The sequence below is a fragment of the Oxyura jamaicensis genome, chromosome 3 (genome assembly GCF_011077185.1).
Source record: "Oxyura jamaicensis isolate SHBP4307 breed ruddy duck chromosome 3, BPBGC_Ojam_1.0, whole genome shotgun sequence".
NCBI lineage: Eukaryota > Metazoa > Chordata > Aves > Anseriformes > Anatidae > Oxyura > Oxyura jamaicensis.
The window spans coordinates 6,206,089-6,227,451 of NC_048895.1; the positions used below are offsets into that span (position 1 = coordinate 6,206,089).

Below are 21,363 nucleotides of genomic sequence, written 5' to 3' on the forward strand. Positions count from 1 at the left end.
GAAAAGGCCCCCTCTCAGTGCTTTTATCTCCCAACAGCCATTTTCAGCTCCCACAACAAATCCTTATCAGCCTCATCCTTGAGCTTTTTCATCCCAGCCAGAATAAGCTGCAAAGTCTTACACAGTCTTCACACGTTGTGTCCCCCTGTCCCCCCCAAGAAGGGGGGAGCCTGTGCTTCCACTGTACACAGCACAGTGGAGGAGTAGAAATACTTGTGCTCCTTTCACCTGTGTTACTGTTCTACGCAGCAGGCAGCCACTCCATGCCTGCACAAGTATTTGTGTGCTCGTGGCCCCAAGCAGGTAGAATGGCTCTAGCTTGGGGAAGCACTTTTAGGGACTCTCCCAGTCATGCTACGTACCACAGCAACACCCCATGTGTACAGCACAGAGGTACCTGGAGACACACGTCCTTTGCCTGTGAGCGCATTGTGCCATCAAGATAACCAGGTCTGGGCAGTAAAGCAGTCCTCGATAGACCTCTACGTGAAGAACAGGGCAGTCAGCATCCATCTGCTCGGTTTTCCTGTGCATATTACAATGTTATGCCATATATTTTCAACTAATAAATAATGCTAGGCTCACACACAAAAAATGGAAAAGACATTTGTGTCTGTCCTTACACACATTTGTGTTAAATGGTGCACTCCCCAGGAGGAGACCAACCTGTGACAAGCCATCCAGCCTCCCTGCCCAGATGATTTTCCATACATCCCAGGATGTGGTGAACCCAGGCATTCTGGCTGACCTTGGTGTACTGATTACACCCCACAACTGAGAACAGAGTCATTAATACCCCCATGGACTACTGACGTGAACTACTTAAATGTTTAAGGACCAACTATAAGCTAACCATTTGAAGGAGCAGGAATTCTTGCAACAAAAATCTTAATGAGCTGGATGCAAAAACATCACATGGTTGTTACACACGAACAGCAAAGCACATTTGTACATCAATAAGGCACAGTAAGAACGAGCTGTGCTTGTTTTGCCTTCAGTATTAGTCTGTAGGTGTTATAACCTTTATAAATATAAGCAGCCCGCACCCTGCGCGAACAAAAGATGTGCACTGGTAAAGTCATCTGTTCATTTATTTTAAAAGAGGGGTTCATATATTAAGACAGAAAACTGCATTACTAGAAACAAGCATCCCAGTTAAAGCAGAATGTATCAGCACAGCCACAGCAAGGGGATCTTGCTGCTCCTCAGCGTGGGACTGGCTTCCTGCAGCAGCACAGCACCAAAATAATGGAAGAGGGAGAGAAGCGTCACTGCATGCAACCTGAGGTTAGCCATCCAGCTGCATGCAGCTGGAGACAGCTCGCTTTGTGCAAACACCATGATCTGCACAGGAAGGGGGTTTTATTCAACAATTACACTTCCGTGATTTACAACTGTGTTAAGCCCTCAATAACAGAGGGCTTCCCTGCCCGAGGCACCGTTTACCTTATGTCACTTCGCAGCAATGGGGCATAAGCTGCATGCTGTCCCTCCCGAGACATCGAGCAGCAGCTTTTCTTCATTCAGAAAGAGCCACACAAGGCTCTCCCCTCCGCAACTCCAAACATACCCAAGGGACATTACAAAGGACTCCCTGACCCAGGAATTTCTACTCCCATCCCCAATTGTTTTCTGTGGCTGGTTTGGTTAGGCCTTTTTGCAGATGATACAAGGCTGTGTTATTGTTTAGGGTTTTCAAAGTCTGTTTCAACACTAAGAGCTGAGCAACCACAATGCTGTCTGCTGATGGTATCAAACAATAAATGGTGTCACTGTTACATATCAGAGCCTTCCCTGCTGTTCCTGTACTCATTTCCAGGAGGAAAAGGCAGTGATGTTTGTTTTTCAGCATGTAAACAAACACATAACTACCTTGTGGCATTTTCGGAGAACAGAGTATAATAAGCATCTAACGCTGACTCGATTGGGCGTTAGATGTCAAAACACCATTAAAGAATTCCAGTGCTTGGAAAATATTTCTGCATGAATAGTCAGCTCATTCAGGTAGCCTAAGGCCAGAAGCCAGTGGCTGGGCTCTTGCATCTTTTCTTTTTAATGCTACTGCAGGCTCACTGAACAAGCAATACTGTGGCAGGAGAACCTGGATGCCAGCTTCTGTTAGAGCAGCTGGGAGCGCTAAGATGGAAGGTGAGGGCAGAAAGGGTCTAAGGCTGAGCTAAGCTCTTAGATTCTCACTAGAAGTCAGCCACTAAACATGTGCTTTTGGTTAAAAACAAACAAAAGAGCAACGCAAACCCCAAATCCACACCACATAACTATTCCTGAGTCCCCCAAGTCACATAGGAAGCCATAGAAAGCTCTTCGCTATGGATGCAACAGGTCTGTATGTCAAGCAAAATGGGTCAGTGACAGCTGGGAAGGTGCTGAGCAAAAACCAGATGCACACACTGAAGAACGCGGGCAACATCTCTGGCAGCCTGCCATTACAAAAAGAGTGGAAAAGAGACCAAGTTTAGCAAGAGCCATGTATTTTGCAGTAGTTTGAACATAAATATTTATTAGTGCTTTAGCTCTGCTGTCCTCAGATAACCACATCTGACCAAGTACAGAAGGGTCAGAAGGGTTTGGTTCAGTCTGGCCTTAGACAAGCTCACATGGTTTGGGACACCACAAGTCAGCGCAGATGTAAGTTTCTGGAGCCTGTTTGACTACTGTTCACAGCGAGGCCTCAGTCAGTGTTGACTGAACGTCCTTTTGGTCCTCAAACTTAACGGCTGCGTCCAACTCCTCCAGTAGTAAGGGAAAACCTGGAAGCACCCATTATGTTTTGGCCTCCAACATAGGCTACATAGGAAGGGAGATACACCACACTTTGGCCACAACAGAAGAGAACAGTAAGTCAGATTCTGCAAAAAGAGAAAGGTAAAACCCACAATCCGTATTTATTCCCCACCCCAAGATTTTCCACAAGGAATTGTTGGAATTTGTTTCATGCTCTCTCCAAAACAGTTGGTTCTTTAGCCCGGGTGGTCAGGAAGACCAAGTAAGCACCAAGATTTATTCACCATGAAAGCCAACATTCATCAACCTAAGGCAAACATGGTGCCAAACACAGGCGAGTCCCTATGACATGGTTCGGAGATGACTTACTCCTACAAGTTGCGAGGCCCAACATTTACCTCTCACAAATTCTGAATTTCCACAGCTTGCTGCTCATCCTGCAGCACCCAGACTCAAAAAAGCAAATGCACATTGCAGCTTCCTGCCTGGGAGGGATTTTTCCCTCCAGTTGTTCATCTCTCCTTCCCCTTTTGAGAAGGCTGACAACAGATGTTCTCGCTTCAGAAGTCACTTGAAAGTCACCCGAACCTCCTCAGCTGGCAGCACGATTATCAGGAAACCTGGACATAGACCAAGAGAAAGATCAGAATGACACACAGTTGACAAGGCTGAGCAATAGGTAGGCTGGGGTAGCTGTCTACTGGAGAGAAAAAAAAAAGGGGGGTGGGGGGGGGGGTGGAAGGGACATTAAGAACTGTCTTCGTATTTGTTGGACTTGAGCTCAGTGAGATGAAGGCAGGTATGAGAAGAACAAGGTGAGGGGGTTGGCTTGAGTTGAGAAGCACCTTCCAGGATGGTCACCCTCAAGCAAGGTGATGAGTATGTGTCCAGACTGTCCCCTCGTACACCAGGGAGAAGTAGGAGAGTTGTGGGATGCAGAATCAGCATAAGAAGTTTTTAGGAATACGTAAGCAGGTATCACAAGGGGAGTCGAGCTACAGCTCAGAATTGGCATCAGAAAGGAAAGGTTTGAAGGGGAGGGACAGCCAGTGCTAATGGACTGGTCACTGAAAAGCTGAGTGGTGATTTGATGGACAGTGTTAAAGGGTATCAAGTGACAGAGGGAGACCTTGGCAGCCAAGAGTAAAGCACTACTCTCCAGGTGAGGGAGCCTTCTGGAAAGCTGGACCAGCTGCGTGCCAGAATGGGTATCAAGCAAAAGGAAACTCACAGGCAGGAGGTCAAACAGATTAAGCAGAATCATGATCTCGTGAAACAGGCAGCACAACTGAGAAATAAATCAAAGCAGAAAACCGATGCAGAAAAATTAAGCAGACAGAGGGCAGCAACACTGAAAGGAGCTGTAAAGAGGACCTCTGTACACCCGTGCGACTTAAAGACTAGAGGCGCTGTACAGCAGCTTTGGCTGACAGTCAGGCTGTAATCTAGCCTGAGTCACCCTTTACAATTTTTCTTTAAAGTTCAAGACGCTTCTGAAATCTTCAAGGATTGGTTCAAACTAAGGAAGCCTCAGTGCTGAGTAACAAATTCAAAACTCACCACGTAATGCAGCACACGATAACACCTGTGAACCAAGACACATTTGATGGGCAAGACCTCACTGGATTACAAATCTCTTCAGGCCTATCTTGAACTGAAGCTTTGCAACACCTCACCATTGTGCTCCTTCTCCCTTAGGGGGATGTGTGTGAAGCCAGCTAATTCCCCTTTTCATCACTCTGCCCACCCAAACGCACACATTTCTACCTGATGCCAAAACGCAATGTGCCCCCTTGTGCAGATCCCCTGTCCCTGAGGCTTCTCTAAGCCTCGAGGTAGTTTCACCAGCTTGCCTCCACTGCTACTGTTGAAGTACTTACAAGCTCTGATCACGTTGTCTAGGCACACTGAAGTCACCACTTGGGGATGACAACATCAATGCAGCTTCTGCAATGGCCATAAAATAAAATACATTTGACGAGAAGCCCTCTCACCTCTGACCTGAGGAAATCTTACAGGCTTCCCACGTTCAGTCCACATAGTTTTTCCAAATTATCCCCATTCCATGAAATACATATTTATGAATTGAAGTGTAAGCACATGCTTTTTCTTCCTGCTTCCCATTTTCAATACATTAGCTATTCACAGCTATTCTTGAAGGCAAATTGCAACACAAATATTGTTCCAGTCACAGCCATCCATTCTGTTATGCTAATACAGAACAGGCAGTACAAAAAGTTGAATTCCTCAGCTGGTGTAAACAAAATGGAAGTAATAAATACGGTTACAGCTTAGGACCTTTGAATGGCTCTTGAATAGCCCAGATTATGAATTGCTTGAGATGGAACCCCAGGAAATTGAATTTACCCTTACTACTGCTACAGCTCACTTGCCATAGCTCCAAGGAATGTCTCATTTGTAATAACAGATCAGGGAAGAGTTCCAGCAAAAAGAACTGAAGAGGCTTTAAAGAGCTGGAGGAAGGAGGATTTCCTCATCCCCAAGCAAGGGCTCCCTGGTATCTCCTAAAATGAACTTGGCTTGAACAAGACTAAGACATGAAACATTGTCATTATAGGCAGTAGAGACCCCCAGAAGGTTAAAAAAAAAAAAGATTAAAAAAAAAATCAAGAAACATAAAATAGTGAAAAAAAAATAGTGAAATAAGTCGTGTGCTGTTCCCAAAGGGGTAGAGGTGAGGGACGAGGAAGCCCACTCCTACCACCTGTGGGCATAGACCTGACATCCTGCGTACAGCAGAGATGGAGCTCACGTACCCCAAAAGGAGAAGATGGAAGAGCCATAGAAAGATGAGGAGTGCGCTGCAAGAACAGGAATCTGCTGGGCTAGGGCAACACAGCTCCAACCCGTTGGCAGAAAGAAGCAGGAGGAGCATAGCATGTTACAGGGAACTGCTGCTGAGCTGTAGAGCCACTACAGGGGGACAAGCAGAAACGTTCACGTGCACCAAAAGTAACTTGGCATTGCCTGCCAGTTCTGAGTACCTGTGTCAGCAGGTACTATCTGATGGACCAGAACAACCTAGCATCCACTAAGGAGAAAAGAAATAAATTAAACACAACATTATTTAAAAGAAATAACTAAAAAGAAAAAGACATTTCATCACGACTTGCATCCCCTCCCTCCTGTAACTCTCAGTACCTCCATCCTCTTGGTAGCACCTCTCTGGAGCAGCCTGCACCTCCCGAGCATCCCTCCTGCCCAGCTGAGGGCATCTCATTTACAGAGGAGCACAGCCCTGCCTCTCCCAGCTGTCTTTGGTTGACTTGGCTGTTAATTGCAAACCACTGGCTTTTCCCTCACCAGCCTCAGAGTTTCAGGGTTTCTGTGGTCCTTAAAGCCTGGCTGCTTGAACAAATTTTAGATTCTGCTAACTACAAATACCCAAGTTTGAGAGTCAAACCTCCTCCCATGTGCTGAAAGGCACCATCCATTTTTGAAACACTCTTTTGCATTTAAAAAAAAAAAAAGCACACACAAATTTGTTGAGGCCAGGCTCTCAACCCCGCGTGGTTTGCTTTCTGCGAGCAGCTGTGGGAGGGAACTTTTCCTGAATACAAAAAATACGCAGGGAAAATGAATTTCAGAGATGCACGTTGCTTTGTTTACAGAAACCAATTTTAAAATGAGCCCTCAGCATTCACAGCGAGACCTGCTGGGGGAATGCTGAAAAGATGTTGAAATATTTTCCTCGATACATTTTTGATGAGGTTTGTAGTCAAAAACTTCAAAACTGGAAAACTGGCTGTTTTCTTTTGAGCTCCAGATAAGATTGTAAATAACTTAAAAAAAAAAAAAAGAATTTTAATCCTTAACATCTCCTTTTAAGAGACTTTTCAGAACTCCCACTAATAGTTTTTACCCCGTATATATATATACCTGTGGGCTGTGGCCAGTTGTATTTCCTTGTCTATATTTACATGCTTGGGAGAGGTGGGATCGCTCCCAGGGCTGAGTGAGCCCTCGGCAGAAGAATGGGTATCCTTGCTACGGTCCTACATTTAAAAATCTGCTCCAGATCTTCAAAAAAATCTTCCAGGATGCCAACGAACACCATTCGACCCCTAGTGCTAATAACCTTCTCAGCTGGCAGGGCTGCTCATTTATCTCATGCTCAGCACCTTGGGGCCCATGCACAGAATATGCCTGAAAACTCCCCAGCACCCATCCTCAGCACTGTCACCGCTGCTGCCAACATTTTCAGTCTGAAACTCGGCTGCAGAAAGGAACTGTGGTAGAGATGGTGCCGAGCCCACTCGTGTGGAGATCTGTATCTAGAGATTGCCTGTCAGTCTTGCATCGAAGAGGCAGTGGGGGAAAAAGAGCTTAATAACCATGCAGAGGAAGGGGGAGGAAGGATGCAATCCCGGTGTGCCCCATCAGAGCGCAGAGAGGCGAGAGGCACCCTGCTCCTCCTTTTGTAGTGAGGAATGCCTGAGAGCTTACAGAGGCTGGTGCTGCAGCAGCTGAGATTTCATTACTTTTTCACCAGGTTTTCTGCCTGGGATACTGACAACTGTCAGAAACTTGCCTGGAAGCAATAAACTAAGCAAAAAAAAAAAGCACAAGCGAAAGGCACAATTGAAAGTCATATCTGAACAGGCGAGACACCGTGCCAAAGCAGTCAGCAGCCCAGTGGATATTTTAGACTGTTTAATCCTTCAAAGATATGCCAAATATATATCTGCAAGTCCTCAGCAGACAGCTTTGCTTCAGTGAGAGGCTCACGCAAAAGAAAAGCAACGTTGGTGCCTTCCTTTTGCTGCAGCTTCTAATAAGCAGAAGTTATAATTTAAATTAATAATTGTCATACAGTGGAGATAATTGGAGGCCTAAGGACCCTGTTCCACAGCCCAGCAAGTAGCGTTCCTGAAATGTAAAGCTGAATCACTTTATGAGGAAACTCCCCCATGTTGGGGGTAGTGGGCAGCCAGCAGGGCTGGGGCAGTGGCTCCCCAGCGCTTTCCCTTTGGTTTCTGGTACCATTTCCTGGCCTGTCTTGCTGGGCGATGCCCCAGAAGGCAACGTGCAGCAGCCTGAGAAACGGGGTGATGCTGAGGTGCTGTGGCTCTCGCTGGTGCGATGTTTTACCCCGCTGCAGAGATCTGCTCCCCTGCTGCAAACCTGCATGAGCCCAGCCCCAGGAGGCAACCAGAAGCACCAGCACCATCTCAGCTGCGTGTCTGCTGCTGAAGCCAACGGAGGGAAAGGGGCTGACTGCCGCCACGCCGTGAAACCAGATCGCTGCCGGGGGAAAGGTCCTTCCTTGAGGCTTTTCCCTCTGCTGGGTAGGAGGCACCGAGAGCATTTTGCACGCTCTATTTCCCTGCCTGCTCGAAGCAAGGCCAGGGGCTCGGATGTTATTCTGAATTGCTTTTTTTTTTTCCCCCTTCCCTGCAAATATTTAACCACTGCATTTTCCTCCTGCCAGCCAGCTGACAGGAGCAGGATCCTGGTGCAAAGCGCAGGCCAAAAGGACAGAAATATATGTGCATTCCTTCGAAGTCCATCAGCGATGCAGGGCTGAGCCGTCGCTAGGGTTTCTGAGCTGGCTGGGAACCAGGAGGGACTGGGGGGAGACCTGCACCCCGCCCCCTTCCTGGCCACCGCTGCAGGGTTTTGTCGCGGTGTTTCCTTCCGATCTCTGCCGCCCTCTGCCGACGCAAAGCCGAGGCGGAGAGGAGAGCCCCTGTGATGAGCCGAAGCGTCAGGATTTCTGCTGCAAAAGAGAATTCTCATCCTCGTTAAAACGTCAGCGCGGTCATCACAGCCGGTGTTTCCTTGGTCCCCAGCATTAACTCGGAAGCCATGAAGCACATCCCTCAGGGCGGCATTTCTTGTTTAATCACGCCACAGTGATTAGGAGTTCATTCATCATCCCTGCCTTGCATGAAGCAAATACTGGTTTAACCAACTTACAGATAAGTAGGGGAAAAAGGGGGGGGGAGGGGGTAAGAAATGGGTTAAAGGGGCTTGAAACTGGGCCCCTGCACGTAGGATTTTGCCCCTGAATTTCTCCCTGCACCTCAGGAGCCATTCTGGGAAACTTAGCCCTGAGCCATCTACGGCTGCTAACAACCCCAAACTGACAAGGGGCCTCTGCTCCCCATCAGCAGCGCCGTGACGGGACTGCCCCTCGCACAGGCTTGTCCAGGCCCTGTGCAGGTGTCATTTTTAAGTAAGTTAAGAGAAAAGCTGGCTTTTTGAGAGGGAGAGAGAGAGAAACACAGTGACAAGCAAGCATGGATGGAGTCACACAGCTATGTGTGCGTATCAGGCATCAGCATTTCCTGAGCGCTGCTGTTCCCATCACCTGCTGCAAAACAGAGGCTTAAACCATGCATAGTCTGCTTCGCTTCTGCTGCGTGTGCAGAGCCCAAGGAGGAGATAAAACCCCTCAGGCAGGCTCCTGTCTGCAGGGGCAGACCAAGAGTCTGGTGCCCAGCAGGAAAAGCTCCCCCAGACACCTGCTGGAGAGCCACAAAATGCCAGCAAGGCTGCTCCCGCACGGATCCGCTCAGTCGTGGGAGGAAGGCAACGCAGCCCTGTGGAGAACGCACCAACACAGAAATCCAACCCCTCGCTTCCCTCCTGCATCTCTAGGAACAATCGCTTCGTTCCTCGACACTTGAATTTCCCCCTCTGAAAAGCGAGAGCATCATTTCCATTGTAAAGCAGCTTGAGAGCTGTTGGTAACGAGATTTATGATTATTGAAGAGTTATTTAGTACGGCTTTTAGATCCTGCATCATTGATTTTGCTTTACAGACTCAGTGGCTCCTGCTGCTATTACTGGTTAACTCCTGCCAGCCACTCGGTAGCTTCTGGATGTTGTTTCCTGAGCAGGACCCAGCGTGCTCGGAGCTGCACAGAGAGGAGCATCTGCTGTGACCACCAGAGGATTTAGGCAAAATTAGGTCTTGAGTATTTCTGATGAGCTCTGTGGACAGTGGCAGGTGATGGCAGCCCCTAGAGCAGGTCATTCCTCATCGTTCCTGCTGCTTGTAGGACCTGCAGCCCCTTCAGCACCCCTGGGCAAGCTCTGCCACTCTGCACTTCTCCTCTGTATAACCCCTTGGGATGGTTGCAAAACAACAGTGCAAAGGGAGGTGTCCTGTTCAGGTTACGGTACATGGTTTCAGGTGAGGAGGTGGGCACGCACCTGGCACACACCTGCTGGCTGCAGGACTTCATTAGCTTGCGTGACTTGGATGGCAACTAGCAGTTTTCCCTCTCAGCACAATCTATACCATGTGGCTTAGCGGGGCTAATAGCAAACAACAGCAACGACAAAGCAGGTTTGCCACAAGCAGATTGCCTGAACGTCCTCTGTGTGCACGTTTCTGGGCATGTGAAGGACAAGATCCTGAGTCACCGAAGAGAAAGGTCTCGGGAAGCCCAGATAAAACATGAACCACTCAGCAGCATTTCTGCTGTGTTTACACAGCTGTCGTTCAGCCATACTCACCAAACTAAGTCTCCTGCTAAGTAGCCAAGCTGCCAGTTCATGGTCTGGTGTGAAACAGCACAGGTTCAGGATTGGTGCTGCCCATGCTTCACCTCTCTGGCCATCAGTGCCTGGTCCTCACCGAAATCCCACAGCCATAGTTGCATGCACCAAGGAACCTTGATGCTCTTGCAGGTGATGCCCTGAGGAAGGCAGAAGATGCTGCCAAAGCCTGAGGTGCAGATTGTGCCCAGCTTTCCACGGGCAGGTGAGGAAGACCATGTACACAGCCCCATTTCTGTAGGTGATAGGCTCAGCAATGCTTCTGACACATCCTCTGAATGCATCATCCCCAAATGCATCATCCTACCTCATGGTTGCTTTTAACCCCAAACAAAATCCCAAGCAGGAGCTCAGAGCTTGGCTTCCAGCCCCCAGAGCTGGGTTTTCATTCAAGCACATTTCTGTTTTGCTCTGACCCCCATTCACAAAGCGATGCAGGACAGACGGCGTCTGCAGACAGGAGACGTCGCGGCAGGAGACGTGAAAGCGGCCTCGTGGTACCGGGAGATTTGGCGTGTGCTGGAACATCTCCGCAGCAGCACTGAGCCCTTTCCTCTTCAGGACACAAGAAATCATCGTTGAGCCGCACTGACAGATTTTGATTTTCATATACTGGGTGAGAATGGTCAATTCTTAATATGGTAATTGAAGTTCCTCTTTAATAAACCAGCATAAAGCATTTGATGGCTCCCGGCTAGCATCCAGTGTAACTGAAGTTCAGATAAAGGCATCGACAAAGAAACATCTATTGCATCTAATGCTTATTGACCAGATATAAAAGCAGCAGGCTGTGGCAAGAGTTCTCCAGAGAGCTCGCTGCTTCAGCTCCGGTGGGGGATGTCTTTGCATTTTGGCTGGCGCTGCTGTGCTGCACGCAGCGAGCGCCTTTGCAGCTCCCGTCTCCCCACCGTGAGATCTGAGCTCCTCCGTTTTTTCACCATCCACTCCCATCCATTACTGCGACAGCAGCTGGAAGCGGGGCACGAGGCAGCCTGCCTCGAATCAGGCAGCAAGGCTTGGCTTATCACCACCGAAACACGGCTCCCTGTGTTCATTGTTAGGGTGCCACGCTAATTACTACATCCGAGGGGGCTGTGGGGGCCCGTGCTGCTTTAGCGCGAGTGCAGCGGAGAGGGGCCAGGTGGAAGTGTGATGCTCGATCCCGTTGCTTTATTTAACTCCAGATTTCTTTGCCTCCCTACAGCAGCAGCTTTCTGCCTGCGCTCCTCTAACGCTCTCTCCATCGCAGCCCCAGGCATCACAACAGCTTTGATTTCTTAAAGACAGACAACTATATTTGTACTGAATTATTTTTACCCGCAAATATCACAGATGTGAAGACGGTACAAGAAATGAGATAGTCTTAAAAAAACCAACCCCCACGCTTAGAGCCCTGCCGTTGCAAGCCACTTGTGAATAATCTGGAGTTTTCAGGTCAAACTAAAGGCTCGAAAATAACATTCTAACATCGTCTGATGGCAAAAGCACAGTGGCCTATTCCTGCTGTAATTTTTGCCGGAGAACAGACTTTCTTGGTTTCTGCTACCTGCTTTCATCTTCCCTTTGCACTGCTTTAATCCTTTGTGCCCTCCTGCCGCATTGCAACTGCTGAAACCCATCTGTCCTGCTCATTTCTCCTCTTCCCCATTGCATCCATTCCTCCCCTCCTCCTGAGCTGCACCCAACGCTGGGTTCCCATTCCTTCCCCGGGATGAGCACCACTCTGGATTTCTCCTCCACTCACAGTGGTGTTTCCTCTACATCACTTCCAGTGCCGTGTGCTTCTCCCTCTTGCATCTGCCCCTTCCTCCCTACAGTCGTCGTCTTTTTTTGTCCCTCCGTTCACTAAAACAGGCAGCCGGTTGGTATTCCCACCCGGAAGGAAGAGCACTAGGCTCCATTCTCGGGTACGGTTTTGAATTCCCATCGCTAACACAGCCCGTCTCCTCCGGTTACCCAAAAGGGAGCTCAGCAGACGGGTTTTCAGCTGCCAGCTAGGAAGCATCCTCGGGAGTATTCTCTATTTCTGTCGATAGCTCCTCCATTGCTGCCACCACACACTGAGATCATATATCCTAGTACTTTTCCAGGGGAAAAGACGAATTAGCTAGAATCTCGCGACTTTCAAATGGCAATCCTAAATTATCTCAAGGCTCACAAGAAGCAGCACAAGTGCAGCAGCAACCTGACACGGGCCAGCTTTGGTGCCCAGTATCTCAACACAATACCACCACACGCCACATCTGTCCTGAGCAGCCGCCGGCACAGACCGAGCCCAGCTCAGGGACTAACTGGCCTCAGTGGGCATGTTATAGGGTGGCCTGTAGGCTAAGGGAATGACATCTGCATCTGTACCAAGGGACGGGAAGGGAGCAGCTGTTGATGATACTTCACGGTATCCCGTATGGTGCTACCTTTTGGATTTGTGACCAAAACAGTGCTGATGACACACCGGCATTTTAGCTGCTGCCGAGCAGTGCTTACACAGTGTCAAGGCCTTCCCTGTTTCTCCTGCTGCCCTGCCAGCAAGTAGGCAGGGGGTGCACAGGAATCTTGGAGGGGACATAGCCAGGACAGCTGTCCAAAGCGATATTCCATGCTGTGTGACATTGTGCTTGCCCCGCTTGGCATTATAACTGGGGGGAAGGAGAATAAACTTGGGGGTGACATTTAAAGTGACATCATTTATCTTCCCAAGTAGCTGTTACATGGGATGTGATGAAGCCCTGCTTTCCTAGACATGGCTGAACATCTGCCTGCCAATGGGAAGCAGTGAATGAGTTCTTTATTTTGCTTTGCTTGCGTGCAGAGCTCTTGCTTTATCTATTAAGCTGACTTTATATCAACCCACGAGTTTTCTCACTTTTACCTTCCCGATTCTGTTCCCCATCCCACTGCGAGTGGGTGAGCATGCAGCTGCACGGTGTTTGGCTGCCTACCGGGGTTAACCCACAACACAGTTGCAGTCAGGAATGTCTCAAGGAAACTGGTAGCTTTTAATGGGGTGGGGCACATGCAAGCATTTGTCTTATTGGCAGGATTCCAATTTGCATCTGTGCTGCTAAAACGCAAATGCAGCTGTAGACCAGCTGAAAGCTCTAACTCTTATAATATGCCTGACTGAGTGACCTTGGCCACTTTGCAACTATAACAGGAGTCCACTGGGTTCCTACCTTCAGGTCAGGCCAGCAGGATACACATGGAGGCTGCAACATGACCAAGCAACCCAGTTCCTCTGGCCTAGGGTTTCAGGGAGCACTGCCTGGGTTGACCAAGGGAGGTGAGGGCAGGTGTGGGAGGACAGGCAGCACAAGAGGCCCTGCAGACGTGTCCCTGCCAGAGCTGTCAAGCCCTCCTCCCTCTCCTTCCGCTCCCCGCAGGCAGAGGCCCCTGCTTCCCATCCACTGGCCCTGGCCCAGGCTTGCAGGACACCTGTGGTCCCACAGCTCTTCACCTGAGGCTTTGCAGAGACCTGCCCACAGTGCTCTGGTTGCAGCATTCAGCCACTCTCCAGTGCTCGCTTCCTGCTTCGCCATCTGCTTCTAAATATATTCAGTTACTGCAGTATTTTGCAGGGGCTGTTGGTGCATAGAAGTAAGCAGGTTTAACAATCGCCATCATGCTGGATTTCTGAAAAGCCAAATACTACGTGCAGCATTCCCTTCGGTGAGTTTAAGTGCTCTGACCTTTACGACTCCACAGAACCCTGGGAGGCAGGGAAGGGAAAGTGTGGAGAGGAATAAACCCACCCACTGCTGCTGGTGCTGCTGCTACCTCCCCCGTGCCCCAGGTGGCTCCTCTCTTCTGTGTGGGTTTGGCCACGCTCTGCAGACATGCTGGATGCACCACGCTCTGAGGCCAAACCCCATGGAAAGCACCAGGGCTCTGCCCTCAGGGCTCAGAGGGCTGTGGGTAAGTCACAGTACAGGAGGAGAGATACCTCTAGATTCTTTCTGTATTAACTCACTGTCCTGTATGTCGTATAAAGAAAACTATCACGGATGGAGCTGTGTCTCTGCAATCACCAGCCACGTGCCCGAGCTTCACCTCCCTTTGGCAAAGGTGGGATCCAAAGGACAACAAAGGTAACAGACACCTCCCCGAACTGTTCAACCGGGCTCTTTGCCTACCTGCACATCACTAAAGGTAAAAAGAAAATCCCTTCTAAAGACTGGCTGTAAATGGCCATACACATAACCTACAATTACATATATGTATGTAAGCTTTATAAATATATATATACACAGTCTTTGTTCACACACACATTAAAGCCTTTGGTAGTGTTGATTGATTCCTACAGGCTGAGCTATTTGGATTCCTTGAGATAAGACTTCGGCACCTAATTGTATTCACTGCACTGGGGACATTACGCTACGACATTGCTATGAAAAACCTCCTATTTTTCAATAGTTGAAACTCTTAAGGCCTTAATCTGGTTAGAGGGATTTAGAAGCTAGATTGTGATCTGCAGCATGTTGGAAATAGAATTGTTTTTTTTTTTCTAACTCCCTAAAATAATGATTTGAAAAGGAAAGAAAATCCCACCACTTCGGCAGGCTTCTCTTCTCCATGTCTGCATAAGGCATGCTCCGGCAGCCGGGTGCCACCCTTCTGGTTTCCAGGAGCTCCGTGGCATTTCAAGGCAGTATTGCAGAAAACAGATGTATTTTTATGGTAATCATTTTAACACCTTTGACATTGTTTTGTAACTACCTTGGATCCTGTTACGCTTCACAAAGCTGGAGAGAGAGATGAGGGCTGACAAGTCTAAATTTAAGGAGCAGGGCAGACCTGATTCACTTTCTGGCACTGTTGCTGGGTCCCTCTGCAAGCGGGTAAATCACCAGTGTCTGTGCAATGTCTCAGCTTCACACAGGTTGGCCCAGGAGCCCTTCTTGCTTCAGCCACGTGTGCCAGGAGAAGCTTTCGTGGTGAGGAAGTCAGTGGCATCCAGGCACGAGGCAGAACGTCCCCACCACACGCACATAGGGTTGAGTCTGAGGCTGTGGCTGCTCAGGGCTAATGCAAGATCTGCCCAGCAGTAGGTTGTGTGGGCAGGCCAAGCCTAAACTCAGTGCTTTGCTGCAGAAATGCCTGTGCCAATGCATGCCTCAGCAGCAGTGCCTGCGTCTGACAAGTGCTCTGTTTACAAGATCCACATATTAGTCTGTCTTCCTTACGCCGCAAGTATTCACCAGGTCCTTTTAGAGGGAGGAAGTTGATGGTGAGTTGATGATAACACCTGCAACGTGAGTTTGCTGTTAATATTTCTGTGCTGTGACTTCTGCCACGTCCAGTGTCAGCAGTGCTCCTTGGAGAGAGTCTCCTCCAAAGCCATCTGCCTGTGCGGGTGATACCTCACGTACCTGGTAGGAAACGAGCAGAGAGTCACGGCTGCTCCCTTCCCCCCTGCCCAACCACCCGGAGCCAATAAAGGCTAAGCCAGGCTAAGGAAACAAATATCAGGCTGGAATACCAAAGATCTCACTGCCCTGAAACTAAGTAAACATCTTTAGTATTTACAGTACCAAAGTTATATTGGAAAGTGTTCCACAGAGACACTGACTTAACGGGAAGTGTTAGTGGGATTTTGGCTAGCACGTGGACTTAAGCCCCTGCCACAGAGCCTGCTGCCATCTCCTAAGGAGAGGAGGGCCAGGGACGTGCAGACCCCAGCTGCCTGGATAAGAAGCAGCAGAGCATTGCTAAGACCTGGGAAAAAGCCTGCTCCATTGACCCCATTGCCCTCCTGCTCATCACGTTGCCAAATCACTCGTGGCATAATAGCCCACAGCCATGGGGCCTCACTGCCCCGGCACCCAGACTTCCCCACCACACCACGCCAGCAGCTTTGCTCCATGCACGGGGCAGGGGCTGGCTTGGATTTGCTCTCTCCTGGCTGCCAGGAGGCCAGGTCTGCCCAGCCGTGGGGCTGAACGCAGGACGTGGCAAAATCTGAGGTTGAGCCACTCATGCTTCAGAGAACAGGGGAAGGCAATGATTTACCTCTCACTCACTACACCCCAAGTCCTCTGTGACCATGTTTTGCTGGAGCTTCAGGCCCTCCGATGGCTTCAGTCCGCAGCTGTGGAGCTGCAGGCTCTTGCTGCAGCGTCAGATCAGTATTTCCCAACGTGCTCCTGACTGAGCCTCGGGGCGCAGCACGTAGCAGACAGAGGCTGCCGTGCCCTGCTCGGCAAGCTGCTTTCCCTAAGTAACTCTCCTCCCAGCATATGTTATTACTGAATCTCAAACAATCGGGTTTTAGGAGGAAGGCAAGAAAAAGAAAGGCCTTAAGGGATTTGCTTTGTTTCTGGGGAAATCAAAGACTGTGAGGAACCAAGACAAATAACCCTCAGCAGAAGCGTGGAGCAGCTGCTCCGCACGCAGCACCCTTTCCATACCGCTCACTCTCAGCAGACCACACAGAGGACATGCAGCCCTGTCCCAGGAGCCTCACGCCTCTCTCACAGAGCAAGCAGCAGCCCACCTTCCCCAGCATCTCATTCCCAGCCCTTCCTTTTGCCCTCTAAATGTACACGGATGGTTTCAGCTGCCAGTCCCTCTTCACTCCCCCCAAATCCTCCTTCCCCAGGTCTCTGCAGGCTCACCACCCCCAGGGAGAAGCTGCTCGCTGCTCCAGCACCATGTTTGTGGTCTCAGCTTTGAAAGATGGTCAGGGCACTCTGAGCTGTGACCCAGGGGACTCCCACACTGAAAGCTGTTTGGTTTTTGTATCCCACACCTATTTTGTGCTGGGTGATGCTGGCCAGGGGAGCAGGGCTGCAGGAAGCAGCACAGTGAGGGGAGCTCCTCGGGCCAGCCACCAAAGCAGCGTCCCCCCCAGCACAGGCAAAGAAAGGAAGGAAAAATACCGTATTTTCATTCTGATATAAAAGCAAAACCTTCCTAGGCTTAGAGTTTCTTGACTCACTTTGCTCCTCAGACCCACTCCAGTGCTTCCAGCCCATCTTTGGGGATTGGTTGAGAAGGATTCCCCTCCTCATTTCCCAACAGGTAAAGTCCAGCTGTAAGAATATCCATGTTTATAGCTTCTAACCACATTGGAGCTACCAGCTCATCCCAGACAGGCTAGAATCAGGATCCTTCAACATCCTCCCTCTGCTCTGCCTTCCCCTCCTGCTATTCAGCACATCTGGTCAGCGAAGGAGCTCTTTGAGTTTCCCCACTTGGTGAGAGAGCATTCACGTCTCTGCTGCAGAACGGCGTGTAGGTGTTTTCTCATTGCCAGCCACCCCCTCAGCCCTCCCGAGGGGATGCTCACATCCCCTGAGCTCGATCTGTGTGCTCAATCTACAGACGCTACTGGCAGTCTGAGCATTTATCGCTAATAACACGATTTCCTGGGGAGCGGAGAGCGAAAGTAACCCAGACGGCCATAGGAACGAGCACAGACCTGAAGTGATGAATCAAAGACACACAGGCTCATCGAGTACCGCAGGGCTTACGGTAACCACCTCCTTTAAGGCAGAAAACCACTCCTGGGGTCCATGCCTTGCATTCCTCTCCAGCCAGAGAGAGAAAAACCTGCGAGTACTGACCAGGGGTGGACTCAAACTGCAGGATTTGTCCTAAAAGGGTAGCTTTCGGTCTTGTTTTGGCCCACAAAACTTTGGAGCAGAGCTGGCTGCCCAGCAAAGCTGCTGCAGTGCCTGCACGCCTGCACGGGGCGGGTGGAGGCGCTGAGGGGACAGCAGCTGCTGCAAAAGCAGAAAGGGCTGCACTGCTTGCAATTCGTTTGACTTACAAAATTAGTCCACAAAAAGCGGCCAGACTGTGGCTAAAAATGCTTACCTCCCTCAGTCTTCTGTAAGCTTAACATTAATAGCAATATTTTGTTTTATTTTTTTATTGCTTCCAATCTGAAACTTCACTTTCCAAATTCCAGCCCAGCCCAGCCTTCCACCGCTGAGTTACAAACCCTGAAATTAGACACCGAGGGATATGTGACTGCAATAGGAACGATGGCACTGCCTCAGCTCAACAGGGACAGGATCACAGCTTATAAATATCTTCAAGGTGACAGTATATGAGAAGGCTGAGAATTATGAACATTTTTAACAGATAGCAGGAGAGGGAGCATTCGCTTACAGGTAGTGAGGAAGGAAAATATCTGCAGCCAGGGGGAAATTCTTGGCAGGGAAGGGGTAGAGAAGCTCATTGCTAGAGGAACCTTGGGCCTTTTTCCTGCCACTCAGCTGATGCAAAGGATGATGGTGGGCAATGGGGCCAGGTCCCTTTGAATGGCCACGCCATGGCTTAGAGTTATAACCCAGGTACAGATTTATAACCCGAGGTACAGAAGGACAGCAGGCCCCAACCAGCCCAAGCCCACATAGCGTTGCCTTCAGCTTCCAATGAAAGGTCGCCAATACAAGTGCCCACTAAGTTTGGTTTATCTCCTCCACATGCAAGAGCAAAACCCACCTCCAGCCATCTCCACAGCATGAAGAAACTGAAGGTACTGGGCACCGAAGGTGCGTGTCTGCTGCTAGTTAATAAAGCAATCAAGTTACCAGCATCCCAACTCAGCGGTCTGCCATTGCATTTGCAGACTGAAAGAGTACAAAAAGAGGGGGACTGACTTTTGGGTGAGGGTTATCACGTTCCCTTGATAAGCTCTGTGACAGCTCGCTGCTGCTGCTGCACATTTAGACCTAGGCAAGCCTGCACAGTGCTTGCCTTCAGCACACAGGGTGCCGGGCTTGCGCAGATATGCGTGACCCACACTTAGACGCGCTGTGTAAGCTGTGGAGTGCTGCTGCCTCCCGGCCTGGTGCTTCTAAAAGGTGGAAATAAAACATTAGAAGAGACCACATTTTCTTTCAAGGACTTAGCAGGTCGCTTGTATTTCTTTGCAGCTTTTCCAGCTTACAGCTGCAACACAACAGCCTTCAGCAGCAGCACAACAGCCTCTGGGCCCGCTTCAAATCTATGATTTTCTTCACAATTTTCCACAGCAATGCTTCACGCTGTCTGGTTATGTCTGCGTCCCCATCATCCTGCGTACATCTGGGCAGGAGGGAAGGGCTTGGGCAATGCTTCCAACTGCCCTCGGCTTCGCAAGCAGCTTCGAGACTGCTTCTTTCACTACGGCTTCAATGTTTCTCTCCTGTTTGAGAGTCTCAGCACATGATGCTCTACTTTGGCTAATTAATTTTTAAAGAAGCTTTGTATATTAATGCAAATTCTATTAGTGATGCCTCTTGGCAGCCCGTGTATTAAATGTGATGCCAGTAGCATGACAACACTTGACAGTCTCCACAGTGGTAAATCACATATATTATTTCATGCCCCTTTTAATGCTTTTAAGACACATCCTTAAAATAAGTCAGGACTGTTAGCATGCTTCTCCTAAAGCACAAAAATATTCCTTCTTAATTTAGCAAAGCGTATGTTCCTATTAGAGCTATAGATGCCAGATAAAGACTGGCACACACCATGTGTGGTGTGAAATGGCGAAGATGCGTTGCCTTCAGCGGGATTGCAGAGACCGGTATCAACAGAGACTCTGACTCGCTATTCCTTTGCGACTGTAACTTGATATTCCAAGTTGGGTGATCATCACCGGGGGTTAATCACAACATCTAATAGCAAGCCCCTCTACGCTACAAACTGTTTTTGTGATATGGGTTCAAAAATCTCTGCTCGCGTACCAGCCACTAAAGAGGGACAAAGGGAGATGCTGTGCAAGTGAGAACCACTGCTCGGGAGAGTTCATAGCACGAAGCTCAGTGCCTGCACTGGCTGCCTCGGATTCCACCACTTCATGTTAAAGGAGAAAGATCTGCTGACAAGTTGTATCCCACAGTTAATAAATTGTGCTGACTGCTCGTCATCCAGCAGACCTTGGACACAGGAAGGGCACCGGGCAAGATTCACGCATAGATGATCAGAAGCAGGAGGTGTTACAAAGGAACAGGAAAACTAAACAGGGTCAGAGCACAGATGAATTGAACATCTCAGGGCCGCGTTTGTGGGGTCAGCAGGGCTGAAAGCCTGGGATGGGGCAAGCAGCAAGAGGAGAAAGGAAAAACAGGGGGAACAGGAGCAGCTTTGGAATGGACGTGGACACAGCTGGCCCCACAGGATAAGATGTGAAGGACCCTTTAAGCAGTGGGAATGTGTTAGACCCCAGAACAGAAACAGAGGCTGACAATCACCACATAGCCCCCTCCCCTGAAAAAAAAAAAAAAAAAAAAAAAAAAAAAAAAAACATTGGCAAATGCCCTCTGCCTTTCCGTGCCTGGTCCAGGTATTCAACATTTTACTGCTCTGCTAGTCCATAAAAGTAAAACTAATCAAAAGATCTCAGTCCCACATGGGTGTTAAATGTGATGCCACACAAGAAAACTTAGTGATTTCTATCTTTTTTTTTTTTTTGCATATAAGGAAAGACATGCACAGAGGACATGGGAACACTATTAATTAAGCTTTCAGAAGCTGGGACATGCCAGAATTGAGGCCAGGCAGGTAACCTTAACTCAGCCCTCCTGGCATCGTACCAACCTTGAGCTGCTCGGTCACAGCCTGGTCTTTGTCCTGGCTCCCTGCTGCACTTCCCTGTGAAATACTGGCTGTTTTGCTCCAGCAAACGTTGTCTGCCATCTCCTGCCTCTGACTTGGTAACCTTAGCATCCTTCAAATGAAAGGGGCAGATCCACTGATAAGGTCAAGCTGCTCTCTCTCCCTGAGATCTCTGTGGTTGCTCAGATGACTTTACCTAGGTAAGACAGGTATTGTAACAGAAGGCAAGCAGGGCCAGCTGACAAAACACGGCCAGAAGATGCTAAGTGCCCCTGCGAAAATGATTTGTGACTGGATAACATTTTGCCTGTGTCAGGATCCAGCAAGATAAAATAGGTCGGCTTAGCTTTACGGCCGACTCCTGCTACAGATGGACCTTCTGGAGATGTTGCTGCCTGCAGACATCTTTGGTTCTGCGCATGATGTTTTTGCTTCCCCTTGCAGTTTGTCAGCTGTGACGAATAACACTTGCAAACACCACAACACCAGCCAGCGTGCTGTGTGACCGCAGAGGCAACTGCTTCTGCAGTGTGCAAGCTGCTA

The 21,363-nt window shown here is 49.2% G+C and overlaps 1 long non-coding RNA gene across 1 annotated transcript; it reads left to right on the top strand.

The window, feature by feature from the left end:
* The first annotated feature begins 18,299 nt into the window (after positions 1–18,299).
* On the top strand, positions 18,300–20,465 carry LOC118165325. The gene is made up of 2 exons (XR_004749988.1): positions 18,300–18,770; positions 19,155–20,465. It is a non-coding gene; the product is annotated as an uncharacterized LOC118165325 (long non-coding RNA).
* Positions 20,466–21,363: the final 898 nt, after the last annotated feature.